The sequence below is a fragment of the Rissa tridactyla genome, chromosome 1 (genome assembly GCF_028500815.1).
Source record: "Rissa tridactyla isolate bRisTri1 chromosome 1, bRisTri1.patW.cur.20221130, whole genome shotgun sequence".
In the NCBI taxonomy this organism is placed as follows: Eukaryota; Metazoa; Chordata; class Aves; order Charadriiformes; family Laridae; genus Rissa; species Rissa tridactyla.
Window position 1 is genome coordinate 128,017,479 of NC_071466.1, and position 18,193 is coordinate 128,035,671.

The 18,193-nt window shown below is 40.4% G+C and overlaps 1 protein-coding gene across 24 annotated transcripts in view; it reads right to left on the minus strand.

Annotated features, from left to right (window-relative positions):
• Positions 1 to 18,193, minus strand: part of ZBTB20 (zinc finger and BTB domain containing 20) — a 487,506-nt gene that overhangs the window by 280,264 nt on the left and 189,049 nt on the right. Inside the window, exon 6 of one of the 24 annotated variants that reach the window (XM_054213903.1) lies at positions 1,385 to 1,565. The exons of the other annotated variants lie outside the window; for them this stretch is intronic. The gene's annotated coding sequence lies outside the window, so the exon portion shown is untranslated. The remainder of the gene's footprint in view (positions 1 to 1,384; positions 1,566 to 18,193) is intronic. 24 annotated transcript variants of the gene reach the window in all.

The window sequence follows — 18,193 nt, forward strand, 5'->3', positions numbered from 1 at the left end:
CAAGTATTCTTTTTCTTCCTTTCCTCTTCAGTGAGAAAAGAAATCTGATCTTCACAGATGGAAAATTAAGGATTGCCAGGATGGTCAATATACCCAACAGCCATTCAAACTGGTCTGATAAATGAGAGCATTTAAATAGTTGCAACCAAAATAAGCGACAGAAGGTGGGAAAAGAAACGCATAATTATGCCAGCTACTAGGGTACTGTTTATGTTTTATCAATTGGAGCATCACAAAGTACACAGAACACAAACTACTACTAGCATTTTTGCACGCCTTAATATCTGCATACTAAATCACAGGTATGTGCGGTATATGAAATTTAGAAAGAGTACAAATTAGCTTAGCTTCTCTAATTGATGTGTCAGTGTTGTCAATTGGTCATTCAAACCCCACTGCCAGGAAAATTGCTCAAAAATGTAAAATGGCCAATCCCAATCACAACGCAATGTGGTCGCTTTAAACTGCCTCCATTCCCTACACGATGTCTCCATGTTTGCAGGTAGTGCGTGTTAGGAATACCAGAGATGAGGTAAACAAGATTACATAAATTAACAGAATCGTCCTTCTCTTTCACGTGATCACCCCGCCCAAGTAGCAAGGAAAAGGGCACAAAGTAGTAGTGGAAGGAAGGTCTTCACGGCTGTCCTTTCTTTCCCCTTCACTAAGTGACTTTTGAGGGACTTTCCTGCATGTTAAGCATCTTTTTTGCATTGCTTAATATTGTTATTAATAATTCATATTTTTGTCTTTCTCCTCTCACTCTGACAACTTTTATTTTTAATCAATGGGCATGTGTCAAATTGCTTTGTTATTTATTTATAATGTAAGCTGACAAAAGAATGGGATATGTGGTATAAAGCTGAGAGAGTGTTTCGTTCCTACAGCTGATATCCTCAGTAATAACTGTGTGTCTTATTCTAATCAGTAGGGTCCAAAAAACTAATTTTGCCACAAATAGCGGAGGACACATTTAGTAGATTTGTACAACTGGATGTCTCTCTTCTGTCCCCATGTGCATGCACTGAAATAGAAGTTGAAAATGTAGGTTTATTTGTATGCGTGCACATTGCCTTTGAGAAAGAAAAGGAGTAGAGTGCACAAAGGTGTTAATAACAATGTACCAAATACTGATGCACTATTCAGACAAACGTATTACTCAGATCAATGTGCTCGGTCCCCTAATACATCAACGATTCTCACAAGCTGTTTACAACAGAAACCTGTACCACTCTTTTCAGCTAACAAAACTCAAGCAGAATCACTAACTTGCCCAAGACTAGAGAGGAATTCAGTAGCACAATGCCTGCTTCAACTAGCAGTCCACTTTGCCTCATAAAGTTGAGAAAACAATTACATTACAATTGGCTTCCACATTACGTACCTGGGATTTGACTCTTATGCCCCTTTCACGCACACACGTTTTACCTTGACTGCTACTTGGGAACTCATTTAGTTACTCTCTGGATTTATTTTTGTCAAATAGTAAAAGCATCCCGCAGTTCCAGCTGAATGAAATTCAATGTTGCGACTGTCTTGGTGTGTCCTGAGGCGGGGAGGCAGCCCTGTGGGAATGGTTTGATGGAGCTTAGGACTGTGTTCTGCAGCAATGTTTGCCTGCTGGACAGGATGTTGTCATACAGGGTCCAGCCATTGTAAAATAAAATAAAGCACAAAGCTATGAACAACAACCTAAAAAAAGGATTAGACACTTTTTTTTTTTTTTGGATAACAAGGATACTGTGCCATATAACTTCTCATTCAAAGGAGGGCACAGACTGAGGTTGTCTACTTAGACTTCTTCTGCCTGAAAAGTTCCTGCTTCCCATTTGCCTATAGTCACCACCACATGGTGGTCAGTGGGGATGTGTTTGAACTTTTTATTTCAAAGCCTAGTGAGAGGGTTGGTGCAATAAAGTAACAAACCTTTACAGTCTGTGCCAAGCACAATGTAGTATCAGCAGATACTAGGTCCAGCAGAGTTACCCGTTATAGCTCTGAAAGTCAACCAAGTGACACAGGACACCAAAAATCTCAAAGCAATCGTATAGACTGGCCAGTGAATTTGAGAAAGTACGTCAAAGAAAGCAAGGTAGAGGATCACGTTATTAGAGCATTATGTCATTAGAGCTCTGGTTTGGGGGAGGGAAGAATTTACTTTGATTTTCGAGAATAAACTGCCATAGTCTACACATACACATTTGCTTTTATTTTCAAGCTAGCTGGTGTTTCATTCTGTTCTAATTACTCCAACATGGAAGGAAGAATAAAAATTGAAGCATTTTCTTTGATGTTATCCTAGTCTTAATGCTTTCTTTCAGTGTGTTCTTCACCACACACATCATGCTGAGAATAAGCATGGAAGAGTGAGGACTGTCCCTCCTGATTTACAATTCGGAAATACAAAGAATGCAAATGTGTATTTCTTATGAGTAAACACCAGTTGGTAGCCAGATCTCCTCCATCTTAAGCCTGCTTTAGATACAGTTATTTGAGAATCCAGACTCCAATATGGCCATAATAGAAGCGGGCAGTTCTCAATTTTCTGTCATGACCACCACCCGTAAGCCAATTTCCCCTCAACTGCAATATAAGGGACCATTCAGATTTTGAGTGACAGAGGAAACTACGGCCATTTAACATACTTTAAACAACAGAAATACAGTAAAACCAGGATAACTCTTAGGTATCATAACTAACCCCACCGCATAATCAGGGATCAGGCACAGATGGCATCTAGACAACTTGAGAATGGGAGAGCATTGCCCTTGCCTAGGGAGAGGAACCCAGCAGTCCAAAACCTGGACACTACTGGGGAATTAGTCTATGATTTCTGACCTCAGAAGGCTAGAGAGTGCTCTCCTCACCTACTACCTTCCTCTCCCCGAAGAACCTCACAGAATTAGCTTTTTATTTCTATTTGTGCTACCAGTTAGGAATGACATAAGCAAGTAGATAGAGAAAAGCATTCTTGTCTAGTATATTCAACAATTTGATAAATTTTAAAAGGCCAGAGGAAAACCCTCTGGATGCACAGATGAGCTGGGCTGCAAGACAATTAAAAAACTCAGCAATTTTGAAATAAGGCTAGCTGGAAAGCAACAATTCTCCCTGGATATGAAATAATGCCCATTTCTGTTCATTGTCTTCCCTTATATGATTCAGGAACACAAAAGCAAAGGCAGGTATGAGTCATTCAGTTGTTGTTGGGCGTTTTTTTGTTTGGGTTTTTTCATATGAACCTGGATTTATTTAGGGATGAGATTTTCCCAATATGCAGTACTGGTCTATTTCATCTTAAGTATAGGGTAAACCCCCCGTTGACTTCCATGAACATAAAATAAAGTCATTGCTGACTTCTGAGAAGCTTATCCTAAAAAAACCCCCAGAAATCTAAAATAATCATTTAGTGTCAGTACGTATCTGATGCTTATGGGCAGTCCTGTCTTTTCTCACCATAATTTTTTCATTTCTTACCAGCTGAAGCTTCTCTTTTTTCCTTCCGTCTTTCATAATATGCTTGACTAACAGATGTAGTTACACACTAAACTGATATATAGGTACAGAAGTCTAACGGGGGAAAGTGATTGCCACAGATATTACAGTTACCTATTCAATGCATAATGGTACATACCTATCCATATAATTATAATCTGCCAGTAACATGACGTAAATGCAGTTCTAAATGTTGGTTGGTATGTGTTCAGTCTAAAATCTATTAGAGATAAAAAAACAGGGAGGCTTGTCCTAGTGGAGAGTGACACTACCTAGGATTACTGATTTCATGACCTGGGTCTTGGGATGAGAGAGTCAGAGCAATTGGATCATTTGAGGTAACACACAGCCTGCAAGAACAAAAATCAGCTTGACCTGTAAGGACACGTGCGTGCTTCCAAGGACTACGGATCTTCTGGTTTAAACAGTGAGGAAAAAGGTCAGGGCATCTGTTTTAACTTCCTCAATTGCCACTTCATTTGCTGTGTGGCCTACTTAATTTCTCTGTGTCCAGATTTCGAAATCCTGAAATAGGAAATACTAATTGTACACAACACAAACGCCCTGAGACAGTGTGGTGTATTTTGATCGAGTTCTTTTGCCATCGGCTGAAGAGGTGTGCTATCTGGGGATTAGGTACTGTTTACCAAAAAAAAGTTGAGGTTTTCATGTAAAAAGTAATGGTACTACCACTGATGTGAAACTAAAGGAAGTTTATCTTTTCATGTAGTTACTTTCCAAAGTATTTACTTCTACTCTGCAGGCTTGCCTTAAGCTGTATGTGCATTTTGAAATTAAGTATACTAAGAGGTAAGTCTTCTGATTGTATTTACACCATGAGCCAAATTTAATCCCGTTTTATACACTGGGTAGACACTTTGACCTTCAAGAGATGTCAATCAAGACAGAATTTATCTCAGTACCTTTCTATGCCAAAGTTTTCCACAATCTTGCTCATGTGTTTTACAGTAATACTTTCTTTTTCCCTGTTCATTAACTATTAAAATAAAATATTCACATGACAGATTTTTGCCTCAGTTTTCCCACAGCAATCATATTTCCTCACCCAAGAGGATGTCAGGAAGCTTCATTAATTGTTTCTGAAACATTTACAACTTTTCATGGAAAAGGTAAAGCATCTGTCTCCTAAAGGAGAAAAATCATTTCCAAATGGATGAAGTATCTCAGCTCCCCTCTGAAACACACATGTATTTTTATTCTTCTCTCAGAGATAAAGAATTTGAGACACAGACTTTATAATCAGTTTGTCAAGTTCACATGTATTATCTAAAGACCAGAACTTGCGTCTTTTTCCCTTCAGTTCCAGTCTTTCATCTCAAAGTGATGCTTCTTTGTTAAAATACCTGTGGATATGGTGACAGACAAGAGGGTACCTGAATTAAGTAAGTCATCCCACAGGTAACACCATCGGTGAGGCTTGGCCTCCTTTGGATTTGGGTTCTCTTCCTCAACAACATCCCGGCCACGATATCCCTAGCCTTCGCAGATATGACTGCCCTCTCCCACTCTACCACTTCTTCCTCCCACGTTCTTTTGCTCTTCCCTCTGGCCAATGCTCCAGCACAGCACCTCCAGCTCCCTCCTCCACACCGCGTAGCACCCAGAAGTGCTCAGGAGGAAGAAGCACAGGTGCTAACCACCAGAACAGTCTGGGAGAGCTGACCGGCCCAGCTGGTAGGACAACTCATTGTGTGCATCTCTGGCATGCACACTGCAGGCCTCCTTGGAGGGCTGGAGTAATTTCTGCCTCATTTCTAGTTTTCAAAAGCCTGGAGGAATTCAGTCTCCTTGCAGCCTCCACCCTTCTGCTAAGCTTGCTTAAAACCAGGTGGTTTCAAGCTAACCAGAGAGGAGAGGATAGTGGTCTCCCAGAAAAGAGGAATCTTCTCATATCAGTAATTTACCAGTGTGAACACCCCTGTAACCTTTACTCGTATTTTTCCGGATTCATGGACTGTTATCCAAAGTCGTTGCAGGCCACGATGGTTAAGCCCATGTGAAATACAAAGCCCACTTACAGTTCAAAGAAATTACCAGCTGGCAGCAGCTCACTTGACCTAATATTACGTGAGAGTTGCTTCTTTTTTTTTTTTATTAATTTTTAGATTTTCTTTTAAAAGTGAATAGAAGTGAATAGGAGGAATCAACTCCAATGAACATATCCAGACTGAAATCCTCTGAAGAAATGATTAGCACCGAGTTACAGACCTGAAAGCAAGAAGGCGCCATATGAATACTTTTCTGCCTTCATGCATAATACAAGTCCTAAAATCCTGACTCCTACATGCAAAGCAGACGAGCCCCATTGAAAATAAAGATCTATTGGGCTTCACTTGTTCAGGCTGAGACTCCCTCATGCGATTCCAGCCCCGCAGTCACTCACCGCAGCACAGCACCACCTGCGCAGGGCAGTGCTTTAGCTTCTCCCCGATCCTGCGATCCCTTGTGCCAGGCACAGCTTGACAGCTTGTCCCCTGGTGCGCTAAGCACACTGCACCCAGTGCCCAGGGCTGGGGAGGAGCCATGGCCCCAAAATGCAATACGACTGTGCTGCCCAGATGTCCTCGCGTTCAAAGTCCTTGCAGAAGTAACACACGCTGTATCAGCCTAACACTGTGGCTCCTCTGCTGCCATGGGGCTGGTCACATACGGACTCCTTGGCTATCCTGTCTCACGACCTAAATAACACACGTTCTCCTAACTCCTGTGCAATGTGACCCCGATGCACAGCTCTCATGTGCTGGGCCTGAAAGCAAACAGTACATTTGGGGAGCCTTGGATTTATTTCAAAATAGATTAAGTCTTTTCCAAAAGAAACAGGAACATAAAAGTCTTCGTAATGGAAACAGTGAGACATGGGTTTCAGACTGATCAAGCCGAAGCAGTCTTCAAGGCAATCTTTTGTCACAAACGAGCAATATTTTCTCTCCCCACCTCGCAGCAGACCCCTGTGATATATTTTATTTCCTTTGCAACTGGCATCAACTCATTTTCCAAAGTCAAATACATCTACCTTCCTTGCTTCTCTCTCTTGGGACTCTTTGAAAGAGAAGGAAAACATCAAGACTAGACTGTGTTGTGGGATTAAACATGTCAGGAGAGAAACAACAGAGAACACAATTACAGGCATGATACATAATACAAAATAAATTGGGAAGAGGGTGAGAAAAAGAAAAAGCATAGCCCAATCATCTGAGCTATAGCTGCAGAACATAAATCCCCCTATAATTTGCCCAATCACACTCGCTGGGTTTAGGATTCTGCTGTACTCCGTTTCACCACTGTCTATCATTCACACACATAAAACCAACACTGCTTTGAGCTACGCTGCTTGATCATAAAAACCTTCTTCCCCCCAAACCGGTCCTCCTGCCAGCACAAAAATCCCAGGTAAATCCGCCACGCAGTATCACCTCCTCACAGCACTTAGAGCTGCTGCGCCCAGCCACCTTTTATCCATCTCACTTCAAGCATCTTTTTCTGAGGACTGACTCGCACTACCATGTCCTTTACTTCTAAGAGGACTGAGTAATTTGCCCTTTGTAGAAACACCCATTTTGTCTGATTTCCACTGTTCTTGGAATTTCATGAGGTCACATCAATTCTGTGTAACGGGACAGTAAGTGAACTGGAGTGAGGGGGAAAATCATCACGGAAAGAACAACTGCCTTCATAAAAGGACACTATCGCTGCCTTACATCTATTTACATTCCAGATATCACTGGTTTGGATGGCAGCTCTTATTCTGTCTCTGACATCTCCCTCTGTGGATGTGTTTCTGGCATTTCTCTGCATTTCCTGCATCGTTTATACATTATTCTGAGCACAGTCCCAAATGTGTCCGTTCTTTCGCTCCCCTTCAAAGCTCCTGCCTTGATATACTGAAACCTCCATCACTGACCACCTTTCACATCCAAGGTTAAAGCAGCTCTCTGGAACTTCTGTTGGTTTGAAGTTTCTACTGCTTCACAGTGAAGGGACCGTACAGTAACCTGAGTGATGCTTTAAATATGCAGAAAAGAAGTAACACCTTTATAACGAAAAGGTGAGCCTTCTAGACAGAGAGGTCACATTCTAGCAGTAATGTGCAAAGAAATGCTAAAGCCTCATTACTACTCACAGCTAGAGAGAGATCTCCTTCAGCTGAGTTGATAATTGACCACCAAGGCAATCTGTCTGAAAATACGAACAGGAGAGCAATCTTTCCTCTAAGGGTATCATATATTCACAGTTGGCTGCAGTATTCTCCCTGCTTAACCCTCCATCAAGACTCCATCTTTTAAAAAAAAGCAGAAAAATACCTCCCCATTACTTTCTTTTTTCCCAAGTGCTCAGAAAGTTTTCCATTCTATTAATCTTTTTCACTTTAACTTTTCAAAGTATTTTATAGCTCTTATGACTTGTTTTTTCCCATTTTTATAAACTTTGTTCCAACCTGATGACTAATGGAAAAATGTTTTTACGGAAAAATCGAGAGTATGATGTACCAGATTCCATAACTCCTAGAAAAACTCTTGCGTAAGATTATTGATCTATAATACTTTCTTATTCCTGTACTCATCGATTTTAAAATGTGATTACGGTTATTATAAATTTGTTTTCTAATAGGACCAAGCACACTGAAACACCTTCCTTGCAATCTAGAATTTAAAGACTTTAATATTTAATGCTTGGGCAGTAAGAGCCCACGTTCATTATTTGCCCTTTCCTAATTTCTCACTACTTGCTAAAATTCTGATTAGTTATCCTCTTGGTTTCCTTTACTTCTACCTGAAATAGATGATCCTACTCTCCAGTACTCCAATCAGAAGGCTAGAAGTTAGGGTCTCTGCTTTTTCTACCTCCAGCAATGCAAGAAAGCCGTTTTGTTGCCTTGCATAAATTCCTTGTTTCAGCAAGGATAACTCTTGTGATCTCTAGAGAAAGGTTACACCAATTCATAGTCCTCTGATATCCCAGGACCAAATGTGCTTTTGAGCATCTGCGATAATGAAGTGCTCCCAGCCCTGCACTGTGGCCCTGATTCAGTAAGCACATGCCAGGGATTTCAGTCGGACACCTCAAGCTTAGGATCACAAAATTAGGTCATAATGACTTTATTAATAATGAAGTATTTATATTCTACAACCACTTTTATTCTTAATTGGGATTTACGGTAGTGTTAACAAAACCCTGAATAAATTCCGTCTGAAGATATCAATAGCTCATGGAAGCCAAGCTCTATCGAAACATGAAGAATTGAAAAAGTGCAGACATAGCTCCTTAACCACTGGAAGGCTGGTAGCCAGCCTTTGACTACCCCATATTAAACTCGTAAGATAGGACAGGCACGACTAGAAAGAGGTAACAGTAATGGTATGATTTTTCTTCCTTTGCTAATGACCTACATGTGTTGTTTTGCTTGAGGTATTGAACAACTTCTCTACATATTTCAGAAACATGTTTTGAGAAGCCTCAGTATGTAGCGTTTCAACAGCAATTCACTCTTCCTTCCTTAGCTTTTCCCATACAGGGATGACAACAATCTGTAGAACGATACGTTAATTATTCCTGCACGACTGTCCTGCTTTTGTGTGGGAAACAGACATGAAAAGACTTGTGCAAATTACTCAGCTAGTCAATGGCCATAGCAGAATTCAGTGCAGGCTTCTACCTTCCAGCACTCTGCATTAGCTATAAAGCTTATCTAGTTCTTAGCAATGGCTGGCTACTCTCAGCATATGAACGCTGCCCCTGCATCATCTACCATAAAAAAAAAAAAAGAATATATGTATTTGGACTCTTAAAGTCCATCTTTTAACTGTTTCTCCTTTTTTTTCCAGTTTGTCTGGGAAATGGGATTGCTTTGCATTGCAGAATCTGAATAGGGATCTGCACCTGTTAGTTCTGCGATACCTCAGGGCTCTCTAGTCAACCATCTGCTTTTCAAAATCTATTTGTTATCTCTTGGGCAACTGAGAAGGCATAAAGTATGTTTTATCACCTTAATGCTGAAAGTGATCATTTACACTGTGGTAAAATACACTAGGCCAGGCAGAATTTTTACTAAGGAAGAAAGGAAGAAAATTCCAGGTGGAAGGCAGAGAGGGGCAAGAAGAGGAGGCAAAAGAAGGGAGAAGAGAGATGAAGCAAGAGGAAAGGAATAGGAATAAAACTCACTCACTTCCAGCAAAAGTCAAGTCGATATGCTCTGCTTGGCCCTGGGGACTTTGTATTACCTATTTCTATAACATGCAGAAATAAAAAGGTAGAATTTGATGATCTAAACTGAAAAAAGCTTTTTTCCAGACATTTTGATGTGATTGCTGGCCTTGAATTAGTGCCCGAAATGTGCATCTTTCAAAAGAATGAAGTATCATAGTGCCATCTGAGGAACAGTCTTGGGCTTTGCCTGTTTTTTCCAGTAAGAGTAGACCAATGACTGATTCATACTTCCATTATATCACAATTGAGCTTTTGTTTGGCACCCTCTCATCTCTTGCAAGTCACTTGCAGATGGTCTAGAAGCCACAGAACAAGCTGTACTTCCTTTTCCATGTCAGCCATCCCCATCTTATGGAATCCTTCCAGTTTGCTGCATACAAGGTACAAGGATCCTTCTCCACAGATCTCTCTTTTGACTTTAAAAAAACTGTCCCTATGATTCTGTAGCTAGCCTTTTCCACTACCCGAAATAAAGAAATAATTTGCACTGCTGCCATCTCTCAATGCACGGTAAGTTCAGAGCACCCAATTCAGGAAAAGGAAACCAAGGGATTTGGTGGGGTTGCTGAGTGCCTCGCACGGACCAGGGGGTCCAAAGGAAATACTTTTGAGAACGCTATAATGCAGTTATGTAAGTTTGTGTTATGCCATCACTTTGGATTTTGCAGCCAACCCTGATCACCCTGTCTCAAATAGGATAGAGAAGAAACAAAAAGGGTTCAGAGAGTAAAAAGACTCATTAAAGCCCTCAAGAGCTTTCCATATGCGAAAAGTTTAGAAAGCTTCAAACTGACAGAGAAAATGAAAAAGACTGAACATAGTGGAAGTGATATAAATGTAGCTGCACAGAGAAAATAAAATAAATCTGACCTCCCAAGAAAAGAGGGGACAGTCATTAAAACTAAAAGGCAGAACATTAAAACCAATAAAAGGATTATTATTTTTCATCCACATACTATATAATTAACTTGCAGTACTCTGTACCCAAGACATCAGAAGGGCCAAGATTTCATGAGTTTAAAAAGGACTAATTATTGCCATAATAATAATAACAATAATAAAATCCATTATAATAATGATAAATATATTATAATTATAGAAATAATTAGCATAGTACTGAATAAACAGAATATCCACAATTATGCTACAATAAAGTATGAGGACTGAAAACTGCCCGTGTTTAAAGACATAAGGCAACTTCGATTTGATACCTATTAAGGAGAAACTACCCCCGTGGGAAAGGTTAAATCACCACTACTCTTTACCGGGAACTTCGCATTTTTTCTGAAGGATCTGGTACTGGGTTCTGCGATGCTTACTGTGTGGCTTTCTAGAGGGGTGTCTGCAACGCATAAATGCTCATCAATTGCGTATTCATCTTGGATACCCCACCTGACAACCAAAAGCAAATCCCTATAAAATCAAAAGAACATTTTTGCTCTTCAGGGGTATGTGCTATTCTCATTTACTTGTGAAAGGTGAGATTGTTTTGGCCATTCTTTTTAATGCTTATGATGCAATGGGGAGCAGAAACGAAGAACAATATTTTGTAGGTTTGATAAAAAATGGTGATGTTACTGTTTTGTTATTTGATGATTAAGACGTGAGTAACAGTCATATTTTAAGGCAGAGTATCCTTAACGACCTATACATCTCCACAGCCCTAACAGACTTTTTTACTACTAGAAAATGAAGTTCAAATGTGGAATATACAAAAATAAAATTCTCCAAGTATTTAAGCCAGCTCACAGAGATCCAAAAGAGCCTCCTTTCTTATGGATTTGTGTCCACATTTGGTCTCTGAGGCAGCCTCTCCCCAGCAGGGTCATTAGAGAGCTTTCCCCCTTTAAACAGCTGCCTACTTCCAGAACAACATGTGGAAGCTTAGGTATCTTGGAGACTTCCGCCCATCAAACTTGGCTGAAAGTGGCCAAATTAAAAAAGGAAAGGAAGAGGAGACAGGTATGCAAACTGTATACAGGAGCAAACAGAGTAGGTTCCCAGACATCTCATCTTCCTGGGGAGTCACGCCGAGGGAAGCCTTAGGGATGCAGGCACTCCCTAGGAGTTGCTTAGAAAAAGTTCCTTCCCCGCAGCATCTCACCAGCATTTCTCCAGTGAAATCAGACTGCCTAGCAATGCAAGCACGTAGGGGCAATATGCTCTTGCCCCACATTAAGCTGATGTGTAGCTTTTTAATTAGAGGCACCTCTGTAGAAGCCGGAACCCATTTAAACTAAATAAAGCTGGGCTGTGTACTTTCTCCCACAGACTTGTTTTGTTTTCTTGTACATCGATATATCTGTGCTGATAGAAAAGCAGACAGTACAGCTTAGAAGACTATCTCCACTTCCCCAGTTTAGACGAAATATAGCTGTAAAACCAAAACACCATCTCTCTCGGAAAGAGAAAATAATAGCAGTCCTGTAAACGATGGACAATCTAAAGGTTCGGAAGAAATATATGCAGTAATACACACGTTCTTACCTGCGCAAGTCTGCACCATCAGCCTTTGAGAGTTTTTTTACATCTACTCTGTAACGATGCATTTTTTGAAAATGGTTCTAGTGCTCAGGAATGCCAAGAATTTAGGAAGAGAGCCACAGCTTAAGAGAGCAATTATTTGCCAGTAAATACTCAATTTGCTTGTCCTGTGATTTTTCTTCTCCTAACTCGGCCTCTCCATAATCCGTCTCTTGCTGCGTCACGAGCACAAGAGGTCTTTTCTTCATAACCTAACACTTCAATTTGCTATTTTGTTAGCATTAATTAAGAATTCCCTCTACTGGTCATTTTCTATACTCTTACAAATAGCACCTTGAGCCCCGGACATTAGAAGGCAGTGAGTCAAGTGTGTGGGATTCAGCCACCGTTTATAAACACCTTCAACCACATTCACCCAGTTTACAATATTCAGGACATCTCAGCTGAATTACTGCTTTGTGTCCAGTTTGTATTCAGATGGGGGCCATATGTTCCTTCACGTATTAGAGCAGAGCTCATTAGTACTGCTGCAGTCAAGCCACAGCAAACATTTTTTTTCTATCTTGCCTCCATTTTAACCCGATTAAAAACATTTTCTGCAGGGTAGATTTCGGGACGAGAACTGCTCAAACCAAAAGTACTGTTAAAATGGATATGAGTAAAATTAAAATTACTTTTAAAATTAGTAGCTGCTTTTGCTGCAAAAGAACTCAGTTGTTACTTAGGCTTAAACTACTTACTAAAAGTACCTTCTAAAAACATGGAAAAGCCTTCACAAAAACTCTGTTGCAGTAACCACAAGGGCTAAATATTCGGTGAGCACACAGACCTAGAAAAACTCAGTATCCGAGCTCTCTCACAAGGATTTAGGCACGTAACCTTTTTTTAAAGAGGGTATGTATGTATGCATGCATCCGCGCAGGCAGCATCATACAACTAGATTAACACCTTGCAATAATGGGGAGAGTGGGTGTAGTTAGAAATCTGGATGTGCAAATTGTATTTCCTAAGAAATTTTGTGTAGGCAAGTTCCATTCTGCTCAATCAACAGTAGGCAGAAAAATACTATATTTGGCAAAAATTAATAAAATACAGAAGGAGTGACTTGAATCACCCACATTAATTGCTAAATGAAAATCCAGGTTCTGAAATACGAAACAGGAACACCCTTACAGGGAGTAGAAGATAAAAATGACCCACCTGAGTTTGAATGGTATAATAAAGAGTCCATTTCTATCCATTTCCGGGTAGAAATGCATCATCTATCAAAATCAGTTTGGGTCTGGCTACTTCTTACGTGAGTGAAAACAACTTGTGGGCCCAAAATTGAAAATTAACATCATGTCATGGAGACTCTACTGCATTTAGAAGGACTGTGTGCATTTCATATGATGCGGTGATATTGTAAAAAAGCATGGAATTTCCACAAATTCAAACCATAGGATGATAAAATGTAATAATAATTCTTCACACGCAAATATGCATTCTAAAACGCCATGTTCTGAGCACAAACACCATCAGAGGCATCAAACGTCTCTAATAAAATGCATTTATGTCACGTATATCCTATATATCAGCTGCTATAAAGCAGACAAGTTAGAAACATGCTTAAACAAACCAGTCATCTTTGGGATTCTTGTACACATATATCCTACAGTGTCATACGCCCCAATTGATAGTTCATGTTACAAATCATTTAATTCCCACCCCCCCGCAAAACCCCTGTCAAACAGCAACATAAAAAAAAGAAGTCGGTGAACTTTTAAGGGTACTGACCATCTCCATCATGCAAGACAGGGCTCTCCAAAAGCGAAATAGGATGGGGAAACAAACAGCATGCGAAAGGTGAAAACCCCACTTTGAGTGCACTGCTCCCTTCATCCCTTATACTGATTTTCCTCTGAAAGCTCTAAAAACAAGGCATGAAAAATACACCCAATGGCTAATACACCTAGCTGTACAAGTGCCTTCAAAACAGGAGAACTTCCAAGCGCCCGGGCAGGGCCCATCCTGTATCCTTTGATGTAAACGATCGAATTCTCACGGGTTTTGAGAAGACAGCGGTGGACCTGCTCTCCAATGGCCGTTTGTGAGGGAAAGAACTTTGGAAATACACTCAACTTTTTTTAAACAGAGTTACATGCTAATTTTATGTAAGGTAAACTAATTGTATCCCCTTAGGCTTTGACTTAAACTGACATAAACAAAGCATTTCAGAATTAAATCTGACTAGTGTCTGGTATATCTTATGTATAACTTAAGAACAGGGCAGAGAAGAATACATCAGTCTTAGAAGGTACTTTCAGGTCAAATTTTCAATATTTAGATGAGAATCTGAAAATGAAACTTCAAATCAACTTTAAACAAAATTAAAGTACATTAAAGAAAATGAAAGTGACAAGAATAATTCTGTTGTTAAGGCTTAGAATTGAAAAATAAACAGTATGAACAAAAATAAATTTAATTTTTATAAAGAACCGTAAGCAAGCAGAGTTTGTTGTCATATTCTGCAATAAATAATTCGTTCTGAAAAAAACGGACAAGGCCCTCCTAATTTTTGTAGTCTTAAATTACATACTTTATACATACATATTTTAATATACTAATTTGTATTTGCACAGCAGAGGTTTTGAAAGAAAAGCTGACACACTTAATAGGGACAACTGGGTTAAATGGGAATTTACTGTATAAAGTCAGAACATAACATTCTTACTTATCCAGTGTAATTAATGTAAAATTATACTCTTCTCAACAGGGACTGCATGGCAAAAGGGATATCTGGTTTGCTTAGGAGGTGCCCCCATTAACTGGATTTTTTTTTCTTCAGATGCTCTAAGCAATCAGCCAGTAAAGCCAGACATTGTCCTCAGGTAACCTCGTGCGGCTGCCTTCAGTGCAAAACGCTGTCACTTCTCAGACTTCATACACTGTGATCCGCTTCCTTCCTTCACATTCGTCCCCCGAGGGACGGCAGTCCCTCCTCTCTGTGCGGCCCGGGGAGCGAACGCTCACGTGGCATCATGCTCCAGCAGCAGGGCTGAACTCGGCGTTTTGGTAGGAAACCCTTCCAAATCCAATTGACAGGAAGACGGGCATGTGGTCACTCTAACTTTTTAACCTCACTTTTGTTTTCTCCCTGCTTGCAGCACCTATTTGCTTTCACTTTCAAAGGTATTATTATTTTCCAAAGCTGGACAGGAATTCTGCGGTGACGCCTAGCAAGAAAAATCTCTCTCAAAACATCTCAGTGCTTGCTTTCTGTGTCACAAAGGCTCCTGGTACTAACATCCCCATCTCGCCTCCCCACTAAATTAACTCTCAGCTTTATCTATGTAACGTGTACCACCCCTATGCACTTAGCTACAGTTAAGCATCTTTAGCCACTTATAAACGAAGAAAGTAGAACTCCAAACAATAAACTTAAAATATTAATTTTGAGGAAAAGAGAAAAATATCAAGCAAATTAAGCACGTGTTTAAGTAGATTAACTACGTAACAAAGGATCCAAAGGGCCCAGAAGAGTTAAAATTCAACTGCTCAATGTTACATCTTTATCCACGTAAATTCCTACTGAAATCAACAGATGGGCTTCTGATCAGTAACGCTGATACAAACCTGAGCTACTTCTACTAAAACAAATGCTGCTAACACAAATTTATAAAGGTGTGACCATGCCCCAAGCCTGACCCAAGGCAGCGACGCCTTAAGGCAGACTGACCAGGTGGTTAATAGGAAACAGCTTGCTGTGGAAAGCCCTCCACTGGAAAGCTGTCTCCTGGCAGGCACGAAGGTCTGCTGCAGCTGAGCACTTTTGCAGAAAGGGCTCCTGGAGGAGCTGAACACTATCGCTATTTCCCATTAGCAGTGTTAGGAAGCTAGGGAGGTACGTAGTGACATGTCTCAGTCCGGGCACGGCACGTGAACTTATTTTTTATTTTGCTCTTTTCGCCAAAGCAATTTTTGCGCTAAATAAATCTTATAATCCATTTTCTGTACACATTCAACAATAGATTATTCCACAACATGACAATATGATATAACTTAGGTCAGGCATAGAGGCGTAGTTTGCACAGGCTGTTACTAAGTGACAAAGGAATTTAGGGCATCAGCGAAGAGGCTGCATTCATTAATTGTTCATTTCCAAACAGTGGTGGCTACAAGAGGGTTGCATTTGCTTGGCTGTTTTTTGATGGGGTTTCCTGCCTACCTTTGCTGAAAGTTGCTGGAGAAAAGCTGGCCAGGTATTTTGGTAGAAGAATCATTCAGAAGAGGTTTAACAAACAGTCCAGGTGCTAAGCAGACATCACTGATGTACAGTTCCAGCCTCTGATATTTCTCAACTATTTTATTTTTGTTTTATACATCTCCACTTAGAGCTCACGCAGCGGACTTATTTCCAGCTCAGAGTTAAAAACCCACCAGGAAAAAACTGTAGTGCTTTCTCCTATCAGACTAATAACGCACAGCTTATGTGCCATTTAAATCAGAATTGCTTTCCCCCGGTGAATGGCGGATAAAATCGTTCTAGACTGCAGCAGATGGAAGTGGAAACTTTGTCTTCCTGTTTGTATCTGGGGCACATATCATCAGCCTATGTGAATGAGGCTTCAGCAAAACATTTTAAAAAGAAGTGTATCAGGAACACTAGCATTTGCAGACAATAAATCACAGAAGAATCTCTACACTGCGGCTCTGAAACAAACACTTTCACCCTGTAAAGGGGATCAAAAACTCCACAGTAATGAGCCAGGCTGGGCAAGGTCACTCACTACATCCTGCAAGGGTAAGGGGAGCACACAGAAGTCTCCTCCATGTCAGCAGCCCGACTCAACAGGGAGGGAGACACGGAGGTTTCCCGAAGCAGCAGCTGACACGTTGTGCTCAGGAAGGAGCAGAGGACCTCTCTGTGATTGCCTTGAAGTGTAGAAGATTTCCCGGTGGCTCTCCAGGACCCTGCACTAGGAGAAAAACATCCCACTCAAGGCGCAGGCTGGGAACCTCACCCACACGTGCTTTTTTTGGGGCTCACTATCAGTTTCAGAGAGCAGGTTTATCTTCAAAGGACCTCTGCAGCAGGGAATTGGCATCCCCTTCCTTTTATAGCTGGGGATTGGAGGCACAAATATATTATTGACTTTTCCAAGGTTATTGAGGCAGAGAGGAGAAGAGAAGACGGATCTCTCTTGGTCTGCTGATCAGAGCCTTAAAAACACTAAGCAATCCTCCCTCCAGCTTCAAGGCCACAAAAGTTTACAGTTTAGTATATTCACAGAGGGCATAATCTGGGCATAAGTGAGGATGTGCAAAAGAGAAAAAAAACCTCTTGTTTGATCTTCACAGGAAACCTTAGCCCTGAAGTAACCTTGAGGTAAAAAGAATAATGAAAAACATGATTTTTACTTGCGAGTTTAACACATGAGGTTTGAAGGTCATCAAAGAGTTTTTGTCTCTGAAGTGAGAAGCAGTGTTTTTACAATATACTTTCAGTACAGTGGTTTTAAATTATCTCTGTAAAGATGGATACAAGCAGTTTGTTTACCGGGTTAGGAATTAAGAAAAAAAAACAAAACAAAACACACTAGATTTAAAACTCTCCTTGGCTTAATTATTTTCAACATTTTATTCACTTAATCAGAGGCAAAAAAAACCCACCAGCTTGACTTTTTTGACAGCAAAGTCAAACCAACTGGAAAATTCACCTCCTACAAGAAATGTTGAAAGGCAAAACTCTGGATAGCAACACGTTAGTGAAATGCCTTCAGCTGCAGACACAACTGTATTGTAATGAAATCTTATATTCTCTTTGACCTGCTAGCTCTCCTTCCCTCCAGAAGACAGGGAAACCTGTTGGGTTAGAGTGTTGTTTTTGATCAACTTCTTTCCCATAGGAAGGGGCGCTGCATGGGATACAGACGTATAAATGTGAATTTACTTTGCGGACTACCTGCATACATAAAAACATGAAAAAAGTTATGTTAATGTTAGAGAG